Source organism: Schistocerca serialis, chromosome 1, assembly GCF_023864345.2.
Source record: "Schistocerca serialis cubense isolate TAMUIC-IGC-003099 chromosome 1, iqSchSeri2.2, whole genome shotgun sequence".
NCBI classification, from domain to species: domain Eukaryota; kingdom Metazoa; phylum Arthropoda; class Insecta; order Orthoptera; family Acrididae; genus Schistocerca; species Schistocerca serialis.
In genome coordinates this window covers 956,046,723-956,071,275 of record NC_064638.1, presented here as the reverse complement: position 1 = coordinate 956,071,275, position 24,553 = coordinate 956,046,723, and the positions used below count along the sequence as shown (strand labels likewise).

Sequence of the window (24,553 nt, the reverse complement as noted above, 5' to 3'; positions counted from 1 at the left end):
GTACTGGAGTACAGACTTGATGCTGGACGACCTATGTAGCGAGACTTGCGGTTGCACAAAGCTATGTCTCCACTTGAGCACTAACCCTAGAGAGAGAGAGAGAGAGAGAGAGAGAGAGAGAGAGAGAGAGAGAGAGAGAGCTGAACTCAAAATCTTCTGCCGGTACTGCCGCTCCATTACGTATTACGCTATTACGCTGCAAGTCTGGTAAGGCGGGTCATGCCTGCGATCACGTTTTCCACAGGGACGCAATATTAGTCCGCTCCCTTCAGGAGGCAGTTATTCCATTTTAATGCTTCACAGCAAGTTGCTTTCAGTGCGCACTTTGACGATCTTACTGGTATTGGAACCTATTTTTTCGGGTTCTCCCTCTAATTTATTAACCATGCTTACAGATACTGGTTGTATTCGTGTATTATTTGGATAATTTTGCATTTATCGTACTCAACCAACTGCGCCAAGGTTAGAGTTCACCATTACATCCTCTTTTCCAAGTATTAAATGTTCAGTTGCAGTTGTTTGAGGGTAGCTCACGTGTTTTGCTTTTCGATATTACACCTGAATGTTATAATGACCACTTGTTTCTGTTATAGATTAGTTGATACCTCCTCTTAATAATGTGTCAATGTGTATGCTGTAGTACACATATTGTCGTGCCTGATGGGGGCACCCCAATAATTATCATTCGGTAGGATGTTTCCATTGTGAAGTATTATCATTTCAATTAATTAATTAACATCATCATACAGGGTGTTTACCCTCACTATAGTTCATCAGAGATCAGACTGTAGAATCATAGGAGTATGCAAAACAGCACAACCTAACATCTCACATTATGCAACGTTAAAAATGTGTAAATGATATCCAAACCCTGCAGTCGAAACTTAAACGATTAATGAAAAATGAATAAAGAGGATGCATGTTGTTAATGGTGTGCTTCAGTGTGTTCAGTCAACTGTTGCTTCGTTTTATGCATCATATTTTGATACCAACACAGTCATCTTCTTCGGTGCTGTGAATTTTGTTATTAACTGTACTTACTGCCTGGATTCCAACCAGAATGTGAACTGTTGTTGGTCTCGCGCGTCTGTATGTAGGTGATTTCGACTCCCGACGCCGAGATCATAAGCATTTCTACCGTGTATTTTAGGTGGCGATGCTGACCAGCTGACAACAAGATCATCTCGGGTTTCGTACCAGTTCAGTTCGCAGAACGTCCATGACGTTTCTCTCCATCTTTCGACGAAGGGGGAAGGATACATTACAAGACGTCGTAGACATATTAAGAATTGATCCGGCAAGGACTCCAGTAAGGTATTATTGCAATGACGCGGCAAAAATCCGAGAAGATTTTTTTTTTAATTGACACGCCCAACATCAGGTGGTGTGTATTGTTGGTCATGCACGTGAATCTACCTATCTCAGAGCGTTCCCATTTATCCTGAATTGACATCCAACTATATTGATGGAATGCAAAAAAACTGAATACTATTGTGAAATACTCCTATTTAAATAGAATTTAATCAGTTTTTCTACAGATCGCGCACTGCATGTGGTAATAATCATAGCTGTATCAGTGTCGATGAACAGATCCTTTTTCGATGGAGAACAGCTCTGGTGGTTTTATTAGCCACGGCAGACAATGAGTGCGTCTGGGAACGGAAGAAATGAAGTTTGTGTCCGGCTGTCGTTTGCCGATAGAGGGTGTTATCGTATTCCTCCTGACGTCGTAGGAACAGCAACAGAGTGGCGTAGATAACATTTTGGATGTACCGTGGACTGTTCACTATTTTCTCAAGATACAAGTTGCATGAACAGTTCACTTCCTAACTATTATCTGCCGCATTCGCCGCATGTTTTCCGTTATAAATCTTAACAAGGATTTTTACAGCTGCGAAAATTCACAAGCATAACTTTTGAGGCTATCTGTATGAGGTTAGGGATTGGTAGAGACTAGGAAAAACTATTTGTTAAGTTTCAGCTTGATTTAAAAAGTGTTATATTACAAATTTGTTTTTATTTAAATAACTATTTTCCGTTATTTAGTCTTGTCTGTATGAAATTTCTCCAATGGATTTTAAACATTTTGATGAGATTATATATGTTATCTGCAGCTTCATCTGTTTATATGTGTCACATGTCCTCCTCTATCTCTCTGCCGATCTAACCTTCCTCTCCCTCTCTGCCTTCTGCTCATCCATGCCCTTCCACTCGCAAAGCGCCTGGCACGCATTCCGATACTATATGCACAACATGCCGATCCTGTGGGCAGCCGAGATGTCTCACTTACCATCCTTTTGCACCGCTGCCACCATCTCCAACCAACAGCCCGACAAAAAATCAAGCTGTTATCCAATTATGAACTACGTTTAAAATTTCAACTCTCTAATTAAAATGAACAGCAAAATGTATTCCTAAAAGACGGACAAGAAAGCGTACTTTCAAAAACGTGTTAAAAGGGAACTTTGTTTAAAGTTACTTCGACTACATAGTCGTTAAAGACGGTGCACAAGTTCGTACTGACGAACGTTAGAGAAGAAAATCGATCATGCCCTTCCAAAGGAATCGTCGCGTCATCCACATTAAGCGAGTTAAGGAAATCATGGAAAACCTAAATCTGGATGGATTGACGGGGATTTCGACTGACGTCCTTCCAAGTACGAGTACAATGTCTATCTCTATGCCACCTCAGCCACTGGCGTCAGGTTCGTAATAGTGTTGGTACTTACGCGCCACAGAAGATGCTATGTTTCGTCATCCAGGTTACAAACACCAACAGTATAAATATTCGCTCTGGAAAGGCATGTCAGTAGAACGGGTATTGCTGATCAACATGTATAATACCATTGTGTCTGTTGTGACGTCAGAAGCTTCTGGTTCAAAACTTCGCCAAAACGCGGATCCAACTCGCTAGACTTATTCGATGTGGGGTGATGATTAAGCCACTTGACTTACACCTGGAAGGAACAGAGTTCAAGCACCGTCTAACTATTCGTTCATTGTGAACAAGTTCTCCGTAACGAGAGGCGAAAATACCGTGACAATTAAATTAAACTGGGCGAAATAAGTTGGAACAGTCCTTGTTCTCATCGTTTATTTATTTGGTCACTGAGACTGTAACTGTTTCACGGTCTCTGCGTCTATCTTCAGTCGGGAATCATGCACATAATACAAACGTAGTGTCACAACTACGATAATGTTTTCCATTGATATTTCTCTGTCCATTGTTGATAAAAAAAGTGAAATCGACGACTGGGGACACAAATGTACCGTGGGAAACATTGTAACTGTGGCATAGCGTTTGAATTATAATTGTTTATATCATTGTTTCTATGTCCGCCCCGATAGCTGAGTGGTTAGCGTGACGGATTGCCGTCATACGGGCCCGGGTTCCATTCCCGGCTGGGTCGGGGATTTTCGCCGCCCAGGACTGGGTGTTGTCTTTATCATCCAGCGCGCAGGTCACCCACTGTGGCATCGAATGTAATAAGACCTGCACCAAGGCGGCCGGACCTGCCCCGTAAGGTGCCTCCCGGCCAATGACGCCAAACGCTCATTTCCATTTCCATTGTTTATATTACCACTGGAGATAAGCCATTGGAGCTCGAACCAATGTTCTATTATTGGAGAAGTAAATAAATAGTAAATCCAGTTACTGTTGCGATTGATTCCGTGGAATTGCACTCGTGTATTTAGTCCTCCAAAGTTTCTCCAAATCACTGAAGACCGAAGTCCTATGAAAAAATCCTGTCAATTTCCTGCCTGCCCCATTCGTATCCAACTCGAGCTTTTATTACGGAGCGAAATGTTTCAAAAATTCTAATCGTCCATCTCGCATATCAGCCTCTGATGGTGTACTGAATACTATAGGCCTAGTTGGCGCGAAGAATAATGAAAAGTTATACGAAATTGTTGAGGCTATCGTGGCTATTTGTTGAGTACTGCGTCTCGGTTTTCGTCTCTCGACCTTCGGATGACATTTCTTTAATGATTTATCCAAGACACGAATGGCAACGTTGACAAAGATTTGCCTCGCGCTGCTGGGGTGTTGACTTCGAAGCTAGAAACAAGACACTCTTTCTGTAAGTCAGATCAGTGGAGCTGCTACAGACTAAGTCTTTTCATGCTTAGTACTTTTTTCTGAATCGTTTCCTTTCACGAGCTGCTTCTGCGCTCATGCAACAACAACACGTCATATCTTTGGGGTTGTTTATTTTTCACTAATCAAAACTGTATGACAGTTTACAAAACTTACGTGTTTGCATAGAACATGGAAAACATGGTGGAAAAATCTCCAAACATTCAGAAGGTATGACAGGAAATTGTTAAATACCTGGTTTCTGTATTTGATGAATGATGAAGAGGTCCCGTACTCCGAGGAGCGTAGGGAACGATGCGCGAGGTCCGCACCGCCGACTAGGCAAGGTCCTAGTGGAGGTGGTTTGTCATTGCCTTCCTCCGACCGTAATGGGGATGAATGATGGGGAGGAAGGCAATGATGGGGATGAATTTTACAAAAATAGAAAAAAAATTGTGTCTGCAGAGATGCATAGGCATGTCGCGTCAGATGGCTTGCGTATTTATGCATATGGCATGTACGGACAAAACATACAAAATGCATACGCTCCTTGTGACAAGTGGAAGCCACGATATGCAAAGAATGACTTGGAAGAACTAAGGCAGTGAAATGTTGCAGTGCACGTATCATCTGTAGTTGATTTCGGTACAAACATTGCTTCTTGTGCAACGTATGCAGGAAATCTAAGGAACTGGCAGGATAGATGGATGTAAACACAGCTCATCATTATGTGGCAACTGTTCGAATAGACAAGATCATAAAGTTAAGATACGATATTTATTTGAATGGCTATGGAGCCAAAGTTAAGACGTGATATTTACTTGCTATGGAACCAGAAATTTGGTCAACGAAGAACGTCGTTAGTCTACTGTAGATAACTGGCGTTAATAGAATTGTGAGAGTACTGAGAGGAAAAGAGAATTAAATAAGAATTAGTTTTTTGCTTTTCTCACGTTTAAGGGTGTGTTGTTTCCAATTTTTATCTTCGTATTGACCAATTAGGACCACGTAACAACTTCATTTCCTTTTTCCTATTTTTCCAGCACTCTTACGTCTTCTCCTCATGCTGTCTTTTCTTTCTTCTGTCCATGTTGTTTCTGATTTCCTATTTCTTCAGTCTTGAAAGCTTTCCAGCTTCAGTGCTTTATTCTTAAAAAGTTTATTCTTTTTATTTCCTGTTCTTTAATGTTTATTTCTAGCTTGCTTGTTATTTTCGTAATTCATGCTGTTGTTGATTCCGTTTTCTAGAATTACTGTAATTTTGTTTTGTTAAGCTGTTTCCCTTCATTCAGAATAGGTGTTCAAGGAGAATCAGTCGTGCTTAGACATTAATTATGACATTTCTGTATATTTTGGTGGATCTTCTCATTACTTTCCAATTCCAATTGCACCCATTGTTTATCTGATATTCAAGTATCTCTATTACATCCAGCTTATAGTCACTGTTAAGCATTCCTATGCATATAAATATTCTAGGCTTTCCATGGTAGAATGGCGTTTTAGTTTTGTATTTCTAGACACTCATCTCTTGTTGTAGATATTTTTAGTCAAACATATATTCTTTCCATTTTATTAAGCCTTGTATCTGTTGCAAATTATTCTAGTACAGGCTGCTGTACGGTTTCTCCAACTTATTTAAAGTTCCTAACTCTCTGTATTGTATCTACCTGTGTGCCTATGAATATTGTTGTATTTTTTTATATTTTTCATGAAGTTTTTTCGTTTGAAATTCTGAAACCAGTTGTCTTGGCTATTGTTTCCATAAGATTTACTTGAGTAACAATCTCTGTCGTATTTCCTGAAAGTACTGCAAAATCATCTATGAAACCCACGTAGTTTACAGGCACTTCATTGTATCTCCTTCTCACAATATTCCATTTCGTGATTTTTAGCTCAGATTCCAGATACATTTTTTTCTAAAGCACAGTTAAACAATACAGTTGATAACCCATCGCCTTATCCAACAAAAAAATGGTTCAAATGGCTCTGAGCACTATGGGACTCAACTGCTGTGGTCATCAGCCCCCTAGAACTTAGAACTACTTAAACCTAACTAACCTAAGGACATCACACACATCCATGCCCGAGGCAGGATTCGAACCTGCGACCGTATCAGTCGCACGGTTCCGGACTGCGCGCCTAGAACCGCGAGACTACCGCGGCCGGCGCTCTTATCCAACAACAGCTTTTCCTTCAAATGAATGAGACATTTCTCCCACAGTTTTCCCTTTAGGTATTGTACTTGCTACAATTTCATTAATTAAGTTTCTAATTTTGCTTTAACTTCAAATCATCTCATGATTTTATCAAATATTTTCTTGAAATCAATAAATGATATTATGAATTCGCTGATTAACATTCTATGGTTAATTATTGATTTTAAGTTATAAATCTGTATTGAGCAGTACCTTCCTTCCTTCTTCAACTTTGTTGACGAGAATTTGTTTATGATACACTGCATGCCACATTTTTTTCTAATATATTTTGTGCCACTTGTAGAAGTGACATTCCTTTTCAACTGCTGACATATTATGGCTCTTTCTTTTTATGTTGTGAGCAGATAATGGCATCTTCTAGTCTTCTGCAATGTTTAGTTTTCCAGATGTTGTAAAAAAGCGTTTTTATGCTTTGGCTTCATTTATTTCAATAATTCTGCTGTCATTGTGCTTTCACCACTTAATTTACTAATTTAGAATTTTTGATGGCTTCAGGAATTTCTGGCTTTGTTTGTAGGAAATTTTTCTCAATAATTTTTTGGTATTTCTGGTAATTCTGATTTAACTGTTGGAACTGGACAATTTAAGCGTCTGTCAAAAAATGTTACTTGTAGAATGAGATTTACACTCTGCAACGGAGTGTGCGCTGATATGAAACTTCCTGACAAATTAAAAGTGTGTGCGGACCGAGACTCGAACTCGGGATCTTTGCCTTTCGCGAGCAAGTGCTCTGCCAACTGAGCTACCCAAGCACGACTCACGATCCGTCCTCACAGCTTCAATTTTGGCAGTACCACGTCTCCTACCTTCCAAACATCACAGAAGCTCTTCTGGCAGAACTGAAACTGTGAGGACGGGTCGTGAGTCGTGCTTGGGTAGCTCAGTTGGCAGAGCACTTGCCCGCGAATAGCATGAGGAACTCATTACTAAAGAACCAATACAACAAATAATATGATAGTGGGAACTAATGAAACGAATAGTAGTTAAAAAGATTTTTCTGAGTATTTTGGGTGTGTACTGCATTTCTATGACCCCGTACTATCCATCTCAAGAACCACAATTGTTGATAAAGGCGAATGAAACGACATGCAAGAAGAAGATAAATTATGTGACCCTCAAAACTATATCATTCAGTCCATAGAATTATCCTTGGTGTTGCTTGACAGATTCAAACATAGAACAGCGTCTCACTTCGACACCTCTTAAAAACATTTAACATTATAAAACGTGCTGTTCCCTAGTAGGTCATACAATACTCATACATAATACTAGAATAGTGACAATATTAGACTGGCAAGTTTTATGATTTTCTTAGCACTGTCAGAATTTATATCATATTCATAGGTGTTAGGTGAGACCCACAACGACATCTTGAAATATCACAAAAGCTAATTGCCGTGAGGTACAATACAGTAGACTTTCCTCTGCTAGCCTCTCATTAAAATTCGTTATTTTCACAGAGGCTTTATGCATAAAATCAGGACAACATAACGAAGTCAATAAAAACAGGTCAATATTTCTATTGGCTGGAGACTGCTTCTGGTAAATGTATTCTCTACCATTGAAGGCATTAAAATATTTTCGTAGTATCAATGAACTCACCTCGTTTAGGGCTGTACAAGTTGATAACGTTGCAGTATCTGAAAGAAACAAAAAGAATCATTCATATGACAGAATATATGTCACTTTATTATTGATAGACAAAAAGAAAAATATGAGAAACGAGTGTGTAAAAAGAATACGGTTTGATTAAGTGATCATACTGAAACATTGCAAGGAGCTGCCACCAGTATGGATTTTGCCTGCAGTATTCTTCTAAGATGTTTATGCTGGAGTTCTTTGAAGTCGTTATAATTTGACAGTGCCATGTTTTTGTCACGCGCTTGCAGACCGTGAATATTGTTGACTATACAACAGTAGAAATACTTGTAATGTGTGTTGGTGTGGTCTGTTATGGAAAGTTTTATCAGAATCCTTGTAGCTAAATTATTCCGATTACGTTTGATAATGTGAATCATACTATAAGTAGAGTGATTGCCGAATGAGTGCGTACCAAGTTGTAAAGAGCAGTTTAATCTGTGAAGTTTTTTAAGTACTGAGCAGAAACAGTGTTTATTTGGATTTGAGTGCAACTGAGAGAAAATTAAAACGCAGACGAGTATTCAGTTATCTAATAATGGTGAACTGCTTGCTTACCATATCGTGGCTCTGTACGAAAGTAAGATAATAATTTAATTGTTATTTCTCATGAAAAAACTTCATACATGTAAGCCGTGGCTGCTATAGCAATTGTCCTGAATACATACAGAATTATTGTTGTTCATAGGGCGAAATTCATTCACCCGCTTTCAGCAGAGTAGGATTATTTCTCAACAACTATTAAACGAGACGTCGACTCTTTGCAATACTCTCAAGTCATAACACCATTCTTATCAAAGATGGAAGACCTATCAAGGCAACTCTTTTCGCTTCTCTTTCAGGTGCTTTGAGTACATTTGTACACAGTAACGAGTCCAGTAACGCCGAATAATCGAATTTCATAGACATTACACCTGGCTTTATTACAATAACAGAAGGCTTCCCCCCCCCCCCCCCCCGCCCACCGCCCCCCAAGAACCATGGACCTTGGCGTTGGTGGGGAGGCTTGCGTGCCTCAGCGATACAGACAGCCGTACCGTCGGTGCAACCACAACGGAGGGGTATGTATTGAGAGGCCAGACAAACGTGTGGTTCCTGAAGAGGGGCAGCAGCCTTTTCAGTAGTTTCAGGGGCAACAGTCTGGATGATTGACTGATCTGGCCTTGTAACACTAACCAAAACGGCCTTGCTGTGCTGGTACTGCGAACGGCTGAAAGCAAGGGGAAACTACGGCCGTAATTTTTCCCGAGAGCATGCAGCTTTACTGTATGGTTAAAATGATGATGGCGTCCTCTTGGGTAAAATATTCCGGAGGTAAAATAGTCCCCCATTCGGATCTCCGGGCGGGGACTACTCAGGAGGACGTTGTTATCAGGAGAAAGGAAACTGGCGTTCTACGGATCGGAGCGTGGAATGTCAGATCCCTTAATCGGGCAGGTAGGTTGGAAAATTTAAAAAGGGAAATGGATAGGTTAAAGTTAGATATAGTAGGAATTAGCGAAGTTCGCTGGCAGGAGGAACAAGACTTTTGGTCAGGCGAATACAGGGTTATAAATACAAAAGCAAATAAGGGTAATGCAGGAGTCGGTTTAAAAATGAATAAAAAAATAGGAGTGCGAGTAGGCTACTACAAACAGCATAGTGAACGCATTATTGTGGCCAAAATAGACACGAAGCCCACGCCTACTACAGTAGTACAAGTTTATATGCCAACTAGCTCTGCAGATGACGAAGAAATTGAAGAAATGTATGATGAAATAAAAGAAATTATTCAGGTAGTGAAGGGAGACGAAAATTTAATAGTCATGGGTGAATGGAATTCGGTAGTAGGAAAAGAGAGAGAAGGAAACGTAGTAGGTGGATATGGATTGGGGCTAAGAAATGAAAGAGGAAGCCCCCTGATAGAATTCTGCACAGAGCACAACTTAATCATAGCTAACACTTGGTTCAAGAATCATAAAAGAAGGTTGTATACATGGAAGAAGCCTGGAGATACTGACAGGTTTCAGATAGATTACATAATGGTAAGACTGAGATTTAGGAACAAGGTTTTCAATTGTAAGACATTTCCAGGGGCAGATGTGGACTCTGATCACAATCTATTGGTTATGAACTGTAGACTAAAACTGAAGAAACTGCAAAAAGGTGGGAATTTAAGGAGATGGGGCCTGGATAAACTGACTAAACCAGAGGTTGTACAGAGTTTCAGGGAGAGCATAAGGGAACTATTGACAGGAATGGGGGAAAGAAATACAGTAGAAGAAGAATGGATAGCTTTGAGAGGTGAAGTAATGAAGGCAGAAGAGGACCTAGTAGGTAAAAAGACGAGGCCTAGTAGAAATCCTTAGGTAACAGAAGAAATATTGAATTTAATTGATGAAAGGAGAAAATATAAAAGTGCAGTAAATGAAGCAGGCAAAACGGAATACAAACGTCTCAAAAATGAGATCAACAGGAAGTGCAAAATGACTAAGCAGGGACGGCTAGAGGACAAATGTAAGTATGTAGAGGCTTATCTCACTAGGGGTAAGATAGATACTGCCTACGGGAAATTAAAGAGACCATTAGAGAAAAGAGAACCACTTGTATGAATATCAAGAGCTCAGCTGGAAACCCAGTTCTAAGCAAAGAAGGGAAAGCAGAAAGGTGGAGGGAGTATATAGTGGGTCTATACAAGGGCAATGTACTTGCGGACAATATTATGGAAATGGAAGAGGATGTAGATGAAGATGAAATGGGAGATACCATACTGCGTGAAGAGTTTGACACAGCACTGAAAGACCTGAGTCGAAACAAGGTCCGGGAGTAGACAACATTCCATTAGTACGACTGACGGCCTTGGGAGAGCCAGTCCAGACAAAACTCTACCATCTGGTGAGCAAGACGTATGAGACAGGCGAAATAACCTCAGACTTCAAGAAGAATATAATTTCCAATCCCAAAGAAAGCAGGTGCTGACAGATGTGAAAATTACCGAACTATCAGTTTAATAAGTCACGGATGCAAAATACTAACGCGTGTTCTCTACAGACAAATGGAAAAACTGGTAGAAGCTGACCTCGGGGAAGATCAGTTTGGATTCCGTAGAAATATTGGAAAACGTGAGGCAATACTGACCCTACGACTTATCTTACAAGCTAGATTAAGGAAAGGCAAACCTACATTTCTAGCATTTGTAGACTTAGAGAAAGCTTTTGACAATGTTGACCGGAATACTCTCTTTCAAATTCTGAAGGTGGCAGGGGTAAAAAACAGAGAGCGAAGGGCTATTTACAGTTTGTACAGAAACCAGATGGCAGTTACAAGAGTCGAGGGGCATGAAAGAGAAGCAGTGGTTGGGAAGGGAGTGAGACAAGGTTGTAGCATATCCCCGATGTTATTCAATCTGTATATTGAGCAAGCAGTGAAGGAAACAAAAGAAAATTTCGGAGTAGGTATTAAAATCCATGGGGAAGAAATAAAAACTTTGAGGTTCGCCGATGACATTGTAATTCTGTCAGAGACAGCAAAGGACTTGGATGACCATTTGAATGGAATGGACAGTGTCATGAAAGGAGGGTATAAGATGAACATCAAAAGCAAAACGAGAATAATGGAATGTAGTCTATTAAGTTGGGTGATGCTGAGGGAATTAGATTAGGAAATGAGACACTTAAAGTAGTAAAGGAGTTTTTTTTCTATTTGGGGAGCAAAATAACTGATGATGGTCGACGTAGAGAGGATATAAAATGTAGACTGGCAATGGGAAGGAAAGCGTTTCTGAAGAAGAGAAATTTGTTAACATCTAATATAGATTTAAGTGTCAGGAAGTCTGAAAGTATTAGTATGGAGTGTAGCCATGTATGGAAGTGAAACATGGACGATAAATAGTTTGGACAAGAAGAGAATAGAGCTTTCGAAATGTGATGCTACAGAAGAATGCTGAAGATTAGATGGGGAGATCATATAACTAATGAGGAGGTATTGAATAGGATTGGGGAGAAGAGGAGTTTGTGGCACAACTTGACTAGAAGAAGGCATCGGTTGGTAGGACATGTTCTGAGGCATCAAGGGATCACAAATTTAGTATTGGAGGGCAGCGTGGAGGGTAAAAATCGTAGAGGGAGACCAAGAGATGAATACACTAAACAGATTCAGAAGGATGTAGGTTGCAGTAGGTACTGGGAAATGAAGAAACTTGCACAGGATAGAGTAGCATGGAGAGCTGCGTCAAACCAGTCTCAGGACTGAAGACCACAACAACAACAACAACAAGGCTTTTTTAATGACATTAATCTTTTCTTTGACCGATAAAATTGTTTGTTTACGAAATCCACACTTGTGATTTCGAAATTTAGCCATTTTCAACTGGATGTGCTTCAACACATATCAAAACTTTTAGAACGTCTGGTATGTAGGTACGTCATCGCCACATCTGTAGATTGAGTAATTAAAGCCGTTAGCGTCTTTCTCACAAACATCAAAGTGTTGCACATATCCGCTGTTTGACGGCAACTGTAAATGTTGCCCAGAAGAATCATTCTTTCGTCAGTTGGAAGTTAGTAGGAATATAAAAAAAGGGAGGAAGGTTTATCTGTTTATCAAGACTAATAGAAGGCAGATTTCAGACTACCTAACAGATCAAAACGAAAATTTCTGTTCCGACACTGACAATGTTGAGTGGTTATGGAAAAAGTTCAGGCAATCGTAAAATGCGTTTTAGACAGGTACGTGCCGAGTAAAACTGTGAGGGACGGGAAAAACCCACCGTGGTTCAACAACAAAGTTAGGAAACTATTGCGAAAGCAAAGAGAGGTTCACCCCAAGTTTAAACGCAGCCAAAACCTCTCAGACAAACAGAAGCTAAACGATGTCAAAGTTAGCGTAAGGAGGGCTATGCGTGAAGCGTTCAGTGAATTCGAAAAAATGGTTCAAATGGCTCTGAGCACTATGCGATTTAAATTCTGAGGTCATCAGTCGCCTAGAACTTAGAACTAATTAAACCTAACTAACCTAAGGACATCACACACATCCATGCCCGAGGCAGGATTCGAACCTGCGACCGTAGCAGTAGCGCGGTTCCGGACTGAGCGCCTAGAAACGCTAGACCACCGCGGCCGGCATGGAATATCAGACCAGCTGTGTGGCTGGATTGAAGAGTTTTTAGCAAACAGAACACAGCACTTTGTTATCAATGGAGAGACGTCTACAGACGTTAAAGTAACCTCTGGCGTGCACAGGGGAGTGTTATGGGACCATTGCTTTTCACAATATATATAAATGACCTAGTAGATAGTGTCGGAAGTTCCATGCGGCTTTTCGCGGATGATGCTGTAGTATACAGAGAAGGTGCAGCATTAGAAAATTGTAGCGAAATGCAGGAAGATCTGCAGCGGATAGGCACTTGCTGCAGGGAGTGGCAGCTGACCCTTAACATAGACAAATGTAACGTATTGCGAATACATGGAAAGAAGGATCCTTTATTGTATGATTATATGATAGCGGAACAAACACTGGTAGCAGTTACTTCTGTAAAATATCTGGGAGTACGCGTACGGAACGATTTGAAGTGGAATGATCATATAAAATTAATTGTTGGTAAGGCGGGTACCAGGTTGAGATTCATTGGGAGAGTCCTTAGAAAATGTAGTCCATCAACAAAGGAGGTGGCTTACAGAACACTCGTTCGACCTATACTTCAGTATTGCTCATCAGTGTGGGATCCGTACCAGGTCGGGTTGACAGAGGAGATAGAGAAGATCCAAAGAAGAGCGGCGCGTTTCGTCACAGGGTTATTTGGTAACTGTGATAGCGTTGCGGAGATGTTTAGTAAACTCAAGTGGCAGACTCTACAAGAGAGGCGCTCTGCATCGTGGTGTAGCTTGCTGTCCAAGTTTCGAGAGGGTGCGTTTCTGGATGAGGTATCGAATATATTGTTTCCCCCTACTTATACCTCCCGAGGAGATCACGAATGTAAAATTAGAGAGATTCGAGCGCGCACGGAGGCTTTCAGACAGTCGTTCTTCCCGCGAACCATACGATACTGGAACAGGAAAGGGAGGTAATGACAGTGGAACGTAAAGTGTCCTCCGCCACACACCGTTGGGTGGCTTACGGAGTATAAATGTAGATGTAGATGTAGATCGAGGACATAGTCCAGCTAGAAAGCGGTGAGCGGGATACTCTCACGAAATGTTTTAAAACCTGTAGTAATCCTTGTTCCGAATATAAGATATACTTAATGATTTCTTGACTTAGCTGATGGAGAAGTTGTTTTTCATTTACTGCATATGCAATAATAAACAGCACTTATTCGTTTTACATGTTGACTTTCTCGATTCCGCAGGATTGTTCCAAAGAGGCGCTAACAATTACTAAGCCACCTCCCTGTAGCGAGGTGTTCTTCTGTAAAAATGTCATGCACTGCGTGTTAGCACGCGTCAACCGCTTTACAGGAAGTGCACCTCCTGCAGTGTTCTTGGTAACCCATAGGGTCGCAACTTTTCTTTTGAGAGCTGCTTCTACGACAATTGAAAGCTCTGCTCGCCTTATATGTTTACTTAATAAGAGGGCAAGGTGGCGCAATGGTTAAGACACTTCATGCATATTCGGAAGCAGAGAAATCCAATTCCCCGTCCAGCCTTCTAAATTTCCTTTTTTCATAGTTTTCATAAGTCGCTAAAGGCGAATGATGCGGTGATTCCTTTGGAAACAGCAGAGCGACTTACTTAAACTTCTTGTTCAGTCCGAGCTTGTACTCAGCTTCTAAAGATCTCGATGTCAACGGCTCATTGGGCCCAGCTCCCGCTTTTCACATCTATAGTAAAGGCTTTGCGCTAAGAAGAAAGTTGTTTTCCTTGAACTGTCTGGCAGCTTGTGAGATGTTAGTGACGTAATCTTGGTGTTAAATGAGAACATACACGTCTTACGTATAAGAAGTTGTACTGAGATCCCATGTTAGAGTTTAACAGACCTTTAGAAGAACTGCGATAGATGAGGCAAAAGGAGTTGATAATATCCCCCGGATATTTCTAAAATCATTGGGGACAGTGGCAACGAGAGAACTAGCCAAGCTGATATAAAGAATCTATGAGACTGAGGACATACAATCAGATTTTCGAAAATATATCAACCACACAAACCCGTAGATATCAATGGCAGATATGAGCGAGAATTAGGAGCCAGTCAGCTTTATAGCTGATGCATCCAAGTTGCTAACAATAATAATATACAGAAGAATGAAAAATCTCGGAATCTGATAGGTAATAATCAGTTTGGCTTTATGAAAGGTAAAGGCACCAGAGAGGCAGTTCTGGCATTGCGCTTCATAAAGGAAGCAAGAATGAAGAAAAATCGAGGCACGTTCATGGGATTTGTCGACCTGGAAAAAGGGTTCGACAGTGTTAACTGATGCGAGACTTTCAAAATTCTGAGAAAAATGGGAGTACGCTGTAAGGAAAGACGGGTAATATACACTATGTAAAAGAACCAACAGGGAACAGAGAGACTGGGAGACCAGGAACGAAGTTTTCGGATTAAAAAGGGTATTTCGCCCCTAATATTGAAGCTATACATCGAAGAAGTAATCACGAAAATATAAGAAAGGTTCAAGAGAGGGATTAAAGCTCAGGGTGAAATGTTATCAATGCTAAGATTCGCTGACGATATTACTATACTGAGTGAAAATGAAGAAAAATCACAGGATCTGTTGAATGAAATAAAGAGTGTAATGAGTACAGAATACGGACTGACGGTAAACAGCAAAAAGACGAAAGTAATAAGAAGTAGCAGAAATTAGAATAGCGAGAAATTTAACGTCAAAATTGGTGTCCACGAAGTAGACACTGTTAAGAAATTCATGACTGACGAAGCTTGAAGGACATAAAATGTACGCTACTGGCCATTAAAATTGCTACACCAAGAAGAAATGCAGATGATAAACGGGTATTCATTGGACAAATATATTATACTAGAACTGACAAGTGATTACATTTTCACGCAATTTGGGTGCATAGATCCTGAGAAATCAGTACCCAGAACAACCACCTCTGGCCGTAATAACGGCCCTGATACGCCTGGGCATTGAGTCAAACAGAGCTTAAATGGCGTGTACAGGTACAGCTGCCCAAGCAGTTTCGACACGATACCACAGTTCACGAGAAGTGACAGGCGTATTGTGACGAGCCAGTTGCTCGGCCACCATTGACCAGACGTTTTCAATTGGTGAGTGATCTGGAGAATGCACTAGCCAGGGCAGCAGTCGAACATTTTCTGTATCCAGAAAGGCCCTTATAGGACCTGCAACTTGCGGTCGTGGATTATCCTGCTAAAATGTAGGGTCTCGCAGGGATCGAATGAAGGGTAGAGCCACCGGTCGTAACACATCTGAAATGTAACGTCCACTGTTCAAAGTGTCGTGAACGCGAACGAAAGGTGACCGAAACGCATAACCAATGGCACCCCATACCATCACGCCGGGTGATACGCCAGTAAGACGATGACGAATACACGCTTCCAATGTGCGTTCACCGCGATGTCGCCAAACACGGATGCGACCATCATGATGCTGTAAACAGAACCTGGATTCATCCGAAAAAATGACGTTTTGTCATTCGTGCACCCAGGTTCGTCGTTGAGTACACCATCGCATGCACTCCTCTCCGTGATGCAGCGTCAAGGGTAACCGCAGCCATGGTCTCCGAGCTGATAGTCCATGTTGCTGCAAACATCGTCGAACTGTTCAAGCAGATGGTTGTTGACTTGCAAACGTCCCCATCTGTTGAGTCAGGGATAGAGACGTGGCTGCACGTTCCGTTACAGCCATGCGGATAAGATGCCTGTCATCTCGACTGCTAGTGTTACGAGGCCGTTGGGATCCAGCACGGCGTTCCGTATTACCCTCCTGAACCCACAGATTCCATATTCTGCTAACAGTCATTGGTTCTAGATCAACGCGAGCAGCAATGTCGCAATACGATAAACCGCAATCGTGATAGGCTACAATCCGACCTTTATCAAAGTCGGAAACGTGATGGCGGGCATTTCTCCTCCTTACACGAGGCATCACAACAGCGTTTCACCGGGCAACGCCAGTCAACTGCTGTTTGTGTATGAGAAATCGGTTGGAAACTCCTCATGTCAGCACTTTGTAGGTGTCGCCACTGGCGCCAACCTTGTATGAATGCTCTGCAAAGCTAATCATTTGCGTATCACAGCATTTTCTTCCTGTCGGTTAAATTTCGCGTCTGCAGCACGTCATCTTTGTGGTGTAGCAATTTTAATGGCCAGTAGTGTAGATTAGCTCAGATAAAGAGGACATTAGTGGCCAAAAGAGATGAACTTCTGTCAAACGTTGCCCTTAATTTCCGGAAGAAGCGTCTGAAAATGCATGTTCGAAAGACAATTCTGCATAGTAGTGAATCATGCACTGCTGGAAAACCCAGAAAAGAAGAGAGTTTGACACGTGGTGCCTTAGAACGATGTTTAATATTGGGTGAACTTGTGAGATAAGGAATATAGAGGTTTTCCGCAGAATCGACGAAGACCTCAGTTTGTGGAAAACACCGACAAGAATACGGGACAGAATGAAGGGACGTGTGTTAAGACGTTAGGATCTAACTTCCATAGCATTAGAGGGGAACCGTAGATGGTAAAAACTGTAGAGGAGAACGGAGACTGGGATAAAATAATTAAGAACGTAGGGTGCAAGCACTGCTCTGAGATGAAGAGGTTGGCACTCCCTCATTACGGAGGAAAGAGACTGCCTGAACTGCAAGGTTATTCCGGTGGAATATTCACATGAGGGTAAACGACAGGTACGCAGTAGACGTTTTCCGGTGAGGGGTGTTTTGTGGGCAGACATCGCACCGCGTTTCGCAGGCGACGCCCTCGCCGCCGTCCCGCGGCACCTACTACCGCACACAGAGAGCAGCCAACGACAGGTAGCCGGTCTGGCAGGCCGGCAGAGCTGCCGCTGGTGCCGGCGCATCCCCTAACGAGGCTAATTAACGCTGCAATTAACACGTCCCACGTCTAACTCGCGCGCATCCATTCACCCCCGTGTGCCCACGCTTGCCCCAGTCACACACACGCGCAGCCGTGTAGGTGGTGGGGGGGGGGGTGGCGGGGGGGGGGGGTGGCTCACCTGAGCTGAGAGCACGTCGCTGCGCAGTGCAGCCTAATGCGCTGGAAACGCGACTGCCTTTTAGGGGTTCGCTCTGCTGTCCGCTGCAGTTTCGGGTTTCGCTGTGCAGCCGCGTGGAGCGAACGCGAGTCGCTCGGATCTCCCCGCCTCCGTGCTAGCACTCCAGTGTCGCATTTACCATTTGTTCCTCCCTCTCTCGAACTAGTCAGATATTTTACACCCCAGTATTTAATTCGGTTCTTCAGCAGCGCAGTGTGAATAGGCGGTGTGAATTTTCCCTCTGATGTTGCACTCAGGCATTTAGCGCAGAAAAACACTGATATAATGTCTCAGTACACGAAACGAGTAGTGAACACAGAGGAAAAAGTTTCCTTTCAGTGCAGTAGCTCCTCCTGGCAAGCAAATAAACGCGATGCAGAAATTTTCTGCGAGTTTTGTAGCGTACTGCACTCCTCTGCTCTAAATTTTTCTGTAACGTCTTGTACTAAACCATTCAGCATTTCAACTTAACTGCCTGAAAATAAAAAAAAGCTGGTTAGCATTCAACGTAGAAGTCACTAGAGACGGAACACCAGCTCACTTGGCGAAGAATGTCGAAAGATTTTCCTGTAATCGGTCTAAGTATCTGTTCTAACATTCACATACACAGTGTATCCTCATAGCTTTAAGACTTCGCGTGTGAAATTCCAAACAACAATGGTATCACTTGGCGAGTTGCGCCGTTGCAATCCTTGAAGTTTCAACAAGAATAGTGTGGAAGATCAAAGCTTTAGCACCGCTGCAGCAGGCATCCTGTCCACGAATGTAACAGTACGTGTCTGACACTCGTCGCAAATGGCGGTAGAACACCGAGGCATCAACAAATTTTGTGTTAAATTAGGCAAACCCGCCAGTGAAACGTTTGACGTGATGAAAAGTGTTTATGATAGAGATCATTTAAGTCTTTCGAATATTTCTCCGTGGTATACTCTAACTCATGACGGCATAAAGGTCTTTAAGGACACACAACAAGCATCAAAGCCATGAACAAGTCGCAAGGACGAAAATGTGCAAAAAGTCGCCGTAAATCATTGCATCAGATAGATGTGTTTCTGCACTGCCCATTGACGAGCTGTCAGAACAACGGAAACTGTTAGCCACAAAATTTTGAACAATAATTCGGGCAAAAGTTTGTGCACGGTTTGTGTCGCACGCCCTTTCAGGCGGTGAAAAACATGGCGGAGTCCAACTTTGTAACGACCTGTTACAGGCAGCCCAAACTGATACCGATTTCACGTGATCGATTGTAACTGGCGATGAGACATGGTGTTTCCAATACGGACCTCTTAGAAAGCGGCACAGTGCAGCGTAGTGAGCCAACACATGCCGATACCAAAGAAAGTACGCATGCAGAATTCTTGTGAAGACAAAGGAATTATTCACAAGGAGTTTATACCAGAGGCGCAAACCGTTAATCCTGAGTATGGCGTCCTCCATCGTTTGCGGGAGAGAATTCGTCGAATACCAAGTGGCAAGTTCCTTGTCGCTGCTCCACAGCAGTGCCCCAGCCTACAAATCGAAGTATTTGACCAGCTAATGGATCACAGTCCCGAATCACGTGCCGTATTCGTCACATTTGGCCCCAAGCGACTTCTAATTGTTCCCAAAACTGATGTTGTCAATGAAAGGACACCGTTACGAAGCAGTTAAGGACATTCGAGAAATTAGTACTGCAATACTAAATGAAGTCCCAAAAAAGGACTACAGTGACTGTTTCGAAACTCGTTTAAAAAGATTTCAGCTGTGAATTGATGCAGTGTAATTATTTTGAATAAATACAATGATTTTGTGAACATAATTCATGATTCATTTTTCATAGCCACAGTCCTAACAAAACTGGGAGACACTGTGTAGCTATTAAATACTTGGCTAACTGGATGAAGCATTTTCTTGAATTTAAGTGAAGCATACCGAGTGTGGATTATAAGAAATACATCCACGGTATAATCAGAAACAGTTCTACCCATGTGGAACAGTACCATTGCACTAAAGAGCACGGCCATTTTTCTTCGCTAAACTTTTGCTTCGCTTTTATCTCGCCGTCGAGGTGTCGTTATGTCATAATTTTACTTTCTTCCTAACTCTTTGTTTTATTTTTGCAAACAGATCTTGGTTTTCAGGGAAAGTACAATTAATACATGAAGAAATATTGACTTGCGCAGAAAATAACGTTTACCTACATGCGTCGTTTAGAAACCTTACGGCTATGTATACGGATATATATATCCATTTTTGCTGTCCGCACAGCTCTCCATTGAACCATCTCCAATGACTGCACCAAGCTTCAGAAGGTAGCCTCAACAGTCTGCTTGAGAAGTTATAAATACGCATATATATACGTATATCACTTTAACGGAGCCTCCCTAAGGAATTTGGTCCACCTCCTTCCGACTTTGAAACATAAATAAACATTAATCGTATTGTCAATGAAAAAATTCAGACTGGACCTAACGTCAAACAAGCACACTAAATTAGAACAGCCTGCTATTTATCATAAATTAATGTAATAGTTAAGCAGATGTCACAATGTTAAGTATGTCTCATCATTTGTATTCCATTATTTGTCTACAGAAGTATATAGCAATAGAACTCTCATAATTATGAGGGGATTTCGAAAACTAAGTTACAAATTATTATGGCAGCCCACACAGCTTTAACTGAATATCACCAAGTCTGTATAAACAGCCATCGGAACGTTCTACCGCTCATTCTGTTCCTCTAGGATATAAATTCGCTCCTTGGTCAAGGAGCCGTTTGGCAAAGACTGTGCAAACTTGCTCAGTATTAGAAAACCTGCCCCCCCCCCCCCTCGATGTTCTTCCAGTCTGCCGACAAGATAGAAATCTCATGGTGCAAGATCTAAACTGAATGACTGATCGGTATCACCCACATCTGGCGCCTTCGGCATACTATTGGCACCATTTCACTACTGATGAACGTGACATTTCATTTGAACCATACACTGCTAGAATTTCAAGGTGAATCTGTATACAATTTAAACGTTTTACCTACAAGAATCGTACTGAGCCACGCACTTCAACCTTGGCTGTTGCCGAGCGGTTCTAGGAGCTTCAGTCCGGAACCGCGCTGCTGCTACGGTCGCAGGTTCGAATCCTGCCTCGGGCATGGATGTGTGTGATGCCCTTAGGTTAGTTAGGTTTAAGCACTTCTAAGTTCTAGTGGGACTGATGACCTCAGATGTTAAGTCCCATAGTGCTTAGAGACATTTGAACCATCACAAAATTATTAATTGTTACTTAGTACTAATAGTGTGCATCCTGGTGTTCTACCGAGTTGGTGCTTCCATTTTATGCCACATGAAGCGGAAAAGCTTCAAGAGCTCCTGGAACATTTAAACTCCATCCAACGTAATATAAAAAATCTGACGGATACCTGGGTCAAACCGTATGTAGAAAACTTACACACATTGGCATCTGTCTACACGCCACGAGCCATAACCGTACGCCACAATTCGGTGCTAAAGTCTCTGGTCCACAGACACTTCCAGACAAGGAGAGCCTCGCCGGAGAATTACAGCACCTAAGACTGGTGTCGCGAAGGAATGGGTACTCAGAGCATCAAAGTTAACGAGCGACGCAGTCAAAATCTAGAACGAGTCACAAAGAGGTTGAGACTGAGCCCGAGGGAGAGAAGCCAAAACTCGCTTGTGTACATTAAGCTGACACAATATCCGGAAAGATCGGAAGACTCCTACGGAAACATGCCATCCAGTGTACTTCGCTCGCTTCAGCTAAGATAAAAAGTATTCTTTGTAAAGTTAAAGACGATCTAGGTTTACTAAAGACGGGTGTTTATCGCACTCCATGCGAATGTGGCGTGTCTTACGTCATGCGGAATATCGGTACAGTCGAAGAGTGATTGAGGAACCTCTCCGACATACCCGATTAAAACAAGTAAGCAACTCAGCTGTCACGCGAGCAGTGCCTCGAATATTATCACGAAACGAAAAACGATGAGATAAGTATCGTGGTGCACGGCCAGTTTCTGGGACAGCATAATGAAGGTGTCAATCGAAATTACGCTGTCAGAAACCCTAATAAACACGGATGACGGTTCCGATTTAAATAAGGCTTCGATCCGGCACTCAGTTATTAAAATATCACCGGTTATCACATTCACGAGAGAGAATCTACGTTGCGCGGAATATCAGAGCGAGCTTTGAAAAAGGAGAGAGCATCGGACGAGGGCGTAGTGGGCGTCGGGCATCGAGCGCGGCTATAAACAGCGCCATGAGGCCAACAATAATTCACGGTCCGGATGCAGTCCAGGCAGCGAGTCACATGGCAACAGAACTCGTAGCACCTGAAGGACAGAAGGATTGGTCGTCGAAAATCTGTGCAGGAAATGGAGACAGCAACTCGGCAGAAGTACCGCTTACTATTAATCAACCACGCGGAGAAAAGTTACCCATGACTGCCCCCACGTATCAGTAGTTTAGTCACGATGAGTGACGGGGAGCTGATGCATGTGTAGTAATGTCAGCTGACCTCATGTGCCTGCCTGTTCTGATAAGCACAGCTCAGAATGTGTGCCCCTCACTCTCCTTCTCCATGCCACATCACTCCCACAACGCAGGACTGACGTGGCATGCACAGCGTCGCTGCCGAGTGGTGGATGCAGAGGGGCATGGACAGTAGCACACATCACTGCATTGTGGCAATGAAGTAACTACAGGTCGCACAATGTGGACATTATGCAACAAATTTAATAATATTTTAACATGGTTTCTGTTCACTAACGTAAAAACAGGATGTTCCATCCCTTACTTCACACTTTTATGGGTCAATTCATCTTTTATTTATTTATTTAATTTTTCCTTTCCAAAGTAGCCTCTGTTCTTCCTCAGATTTCAGATTATCTCCATATCAAATTTCATCAGTTCAGTAGTTATTCATGAAAACACAACTTTGTGGACGTGTAGATTAAACATGTTGTGGATTGTATAAGCACTGTATTCCTTATGTTGGATGGTATTACATGGAACGTATCAATCAACAAAAGCATTTTCACAAATAAGATACTGATCAAACCTCAAAGAGTAAAAAATCTTTCTCAATGAGTAAAACTGTTTCCCTATGTCGTGTTATATTCTTCGAAGGAGAGAAAATATTAATTTACGATAGCTTTTTTAAAGCTTGTACGTTGACCCAAGCTACGCTCAAGTTGCCTGAGAAATTCCGGTGAAAATTCGTCTTGCTTGTTTTGGAGCGCAGCGTGTTGAAACAGACAGGACGGTTATAGATAAAACTTTAAATCACGGTATCTTATATTCTGCGATCCGATTTTGATGAAATAAAGCCTTTATATTGCCCCAAGCTACCCTCAAATTACCTGTGAAAAACCCATGAAATTTCGTGTAGTAGTTTTGGAGATTAGTGTGTTCAAACAGACGGACACGACGGTTTCGCCGTTGTATTGTTAGTATAGAAGAAGATCATTCTGTATTTTTACGCAGTGACGGTCTCACAATGTCAGTTTTCGACAAAATAGCACTTGCGTTTGGTTAGCTGTCGATTCAATAAAGAGCTATAAAAAGCAATTGTTTCATGCTGCGCGACGCTCAACGGAAATGGTGAATACGAGAATAGGGGGAGGGGGTAGACATACGGCGAGATCAGCTCGTCGGGAGACCTTGTTACACCACAGCGCTCACGGGCGCACTGTTCAGTCGGCGTGCGCAGTGTTGCAGAGCGCTGTACGTGCCGCGCCCGTACAGACGACACCACCCCGCGTTAATAATGTACGCGTCGCTGAGCAACGCGGTGGAGCGCCGCGCCGAGCCGAAGTGACAGGGCAGGCTGGCGTAGGCGGCACAGCCGTGGCCGAGTGACCGCACAAAGAACGTCGCGCTAGGCAGGCAGCAGCGGGCGCGAGCCGCTCGCAGTCCATTTCGCCCGCCAGCCGGCTGCCGGCCCACACTCGTTCTCGTGAAGGGAGCGGTGATCCCAGCTTTGCCAGAATGCTACGCGGCTCCGTGTCAAAGGGGCGACCGGGACTGCTGCTCGACGTAGGAGAGCGCGGGAAAAAGGCCACGCGCTCTCCATTTATCCTACAATTATGAAGAGCTGCAGTAATTACACCGTGAGCCGAGGAAAATGCACCTGCTACCTTTCGCCGCGTCCCCTTCACTTGGATTCCCTTCTAATTTTTTATTTTACTATGAGTCTTCTCGCAGTTGCCCAGTTGTCTATTACTTCAACTGATGCGCCCTGTTCGTAATTTCTGTAAATAAACGTTTGTTGGTGAAAGGATCATAGCAGGTGTACCGGTATGAAATGAGGTTAAGATACAAATGTGTCGATAGGGAACATTTGTTGTGAACGAGCCTTAATTTTTTTCTGTTTGGTTGGTATGGCATCTGTCAAAGATATTTAGTATACATCAAGTCATGGAACAAACAACATCATTTGTTTTCATCGTGTTAACAATGTCGAATTT

At 42.4% G+C, this 24,553-nt stretch overlaps 1 protein-coding gene across 2 annotated transcripts in view; it reads right to left on the bottom strand.

Moving 5' to 3' along the window:
• The window catches only part of LOC126412820 (superoxide dismutase [Cu-Zn]-like), a 349,180-nt gene that overhangs the window by 180,927 nt on the left and 143,700 nt on the right, over positions 1–24,553 (bottom strand). For both annotated transcript variants that reach the window (XM_050082628.1, XM_050082665.1), the window contains exon 2: positions 7,897–7,934. The gene's annotated coding sequence lies outside the window, so the exon portion shown is untranslated. The remainder of the gene's footprint in view (positions 1–7,896; positions 7,935–24,553) is intronic.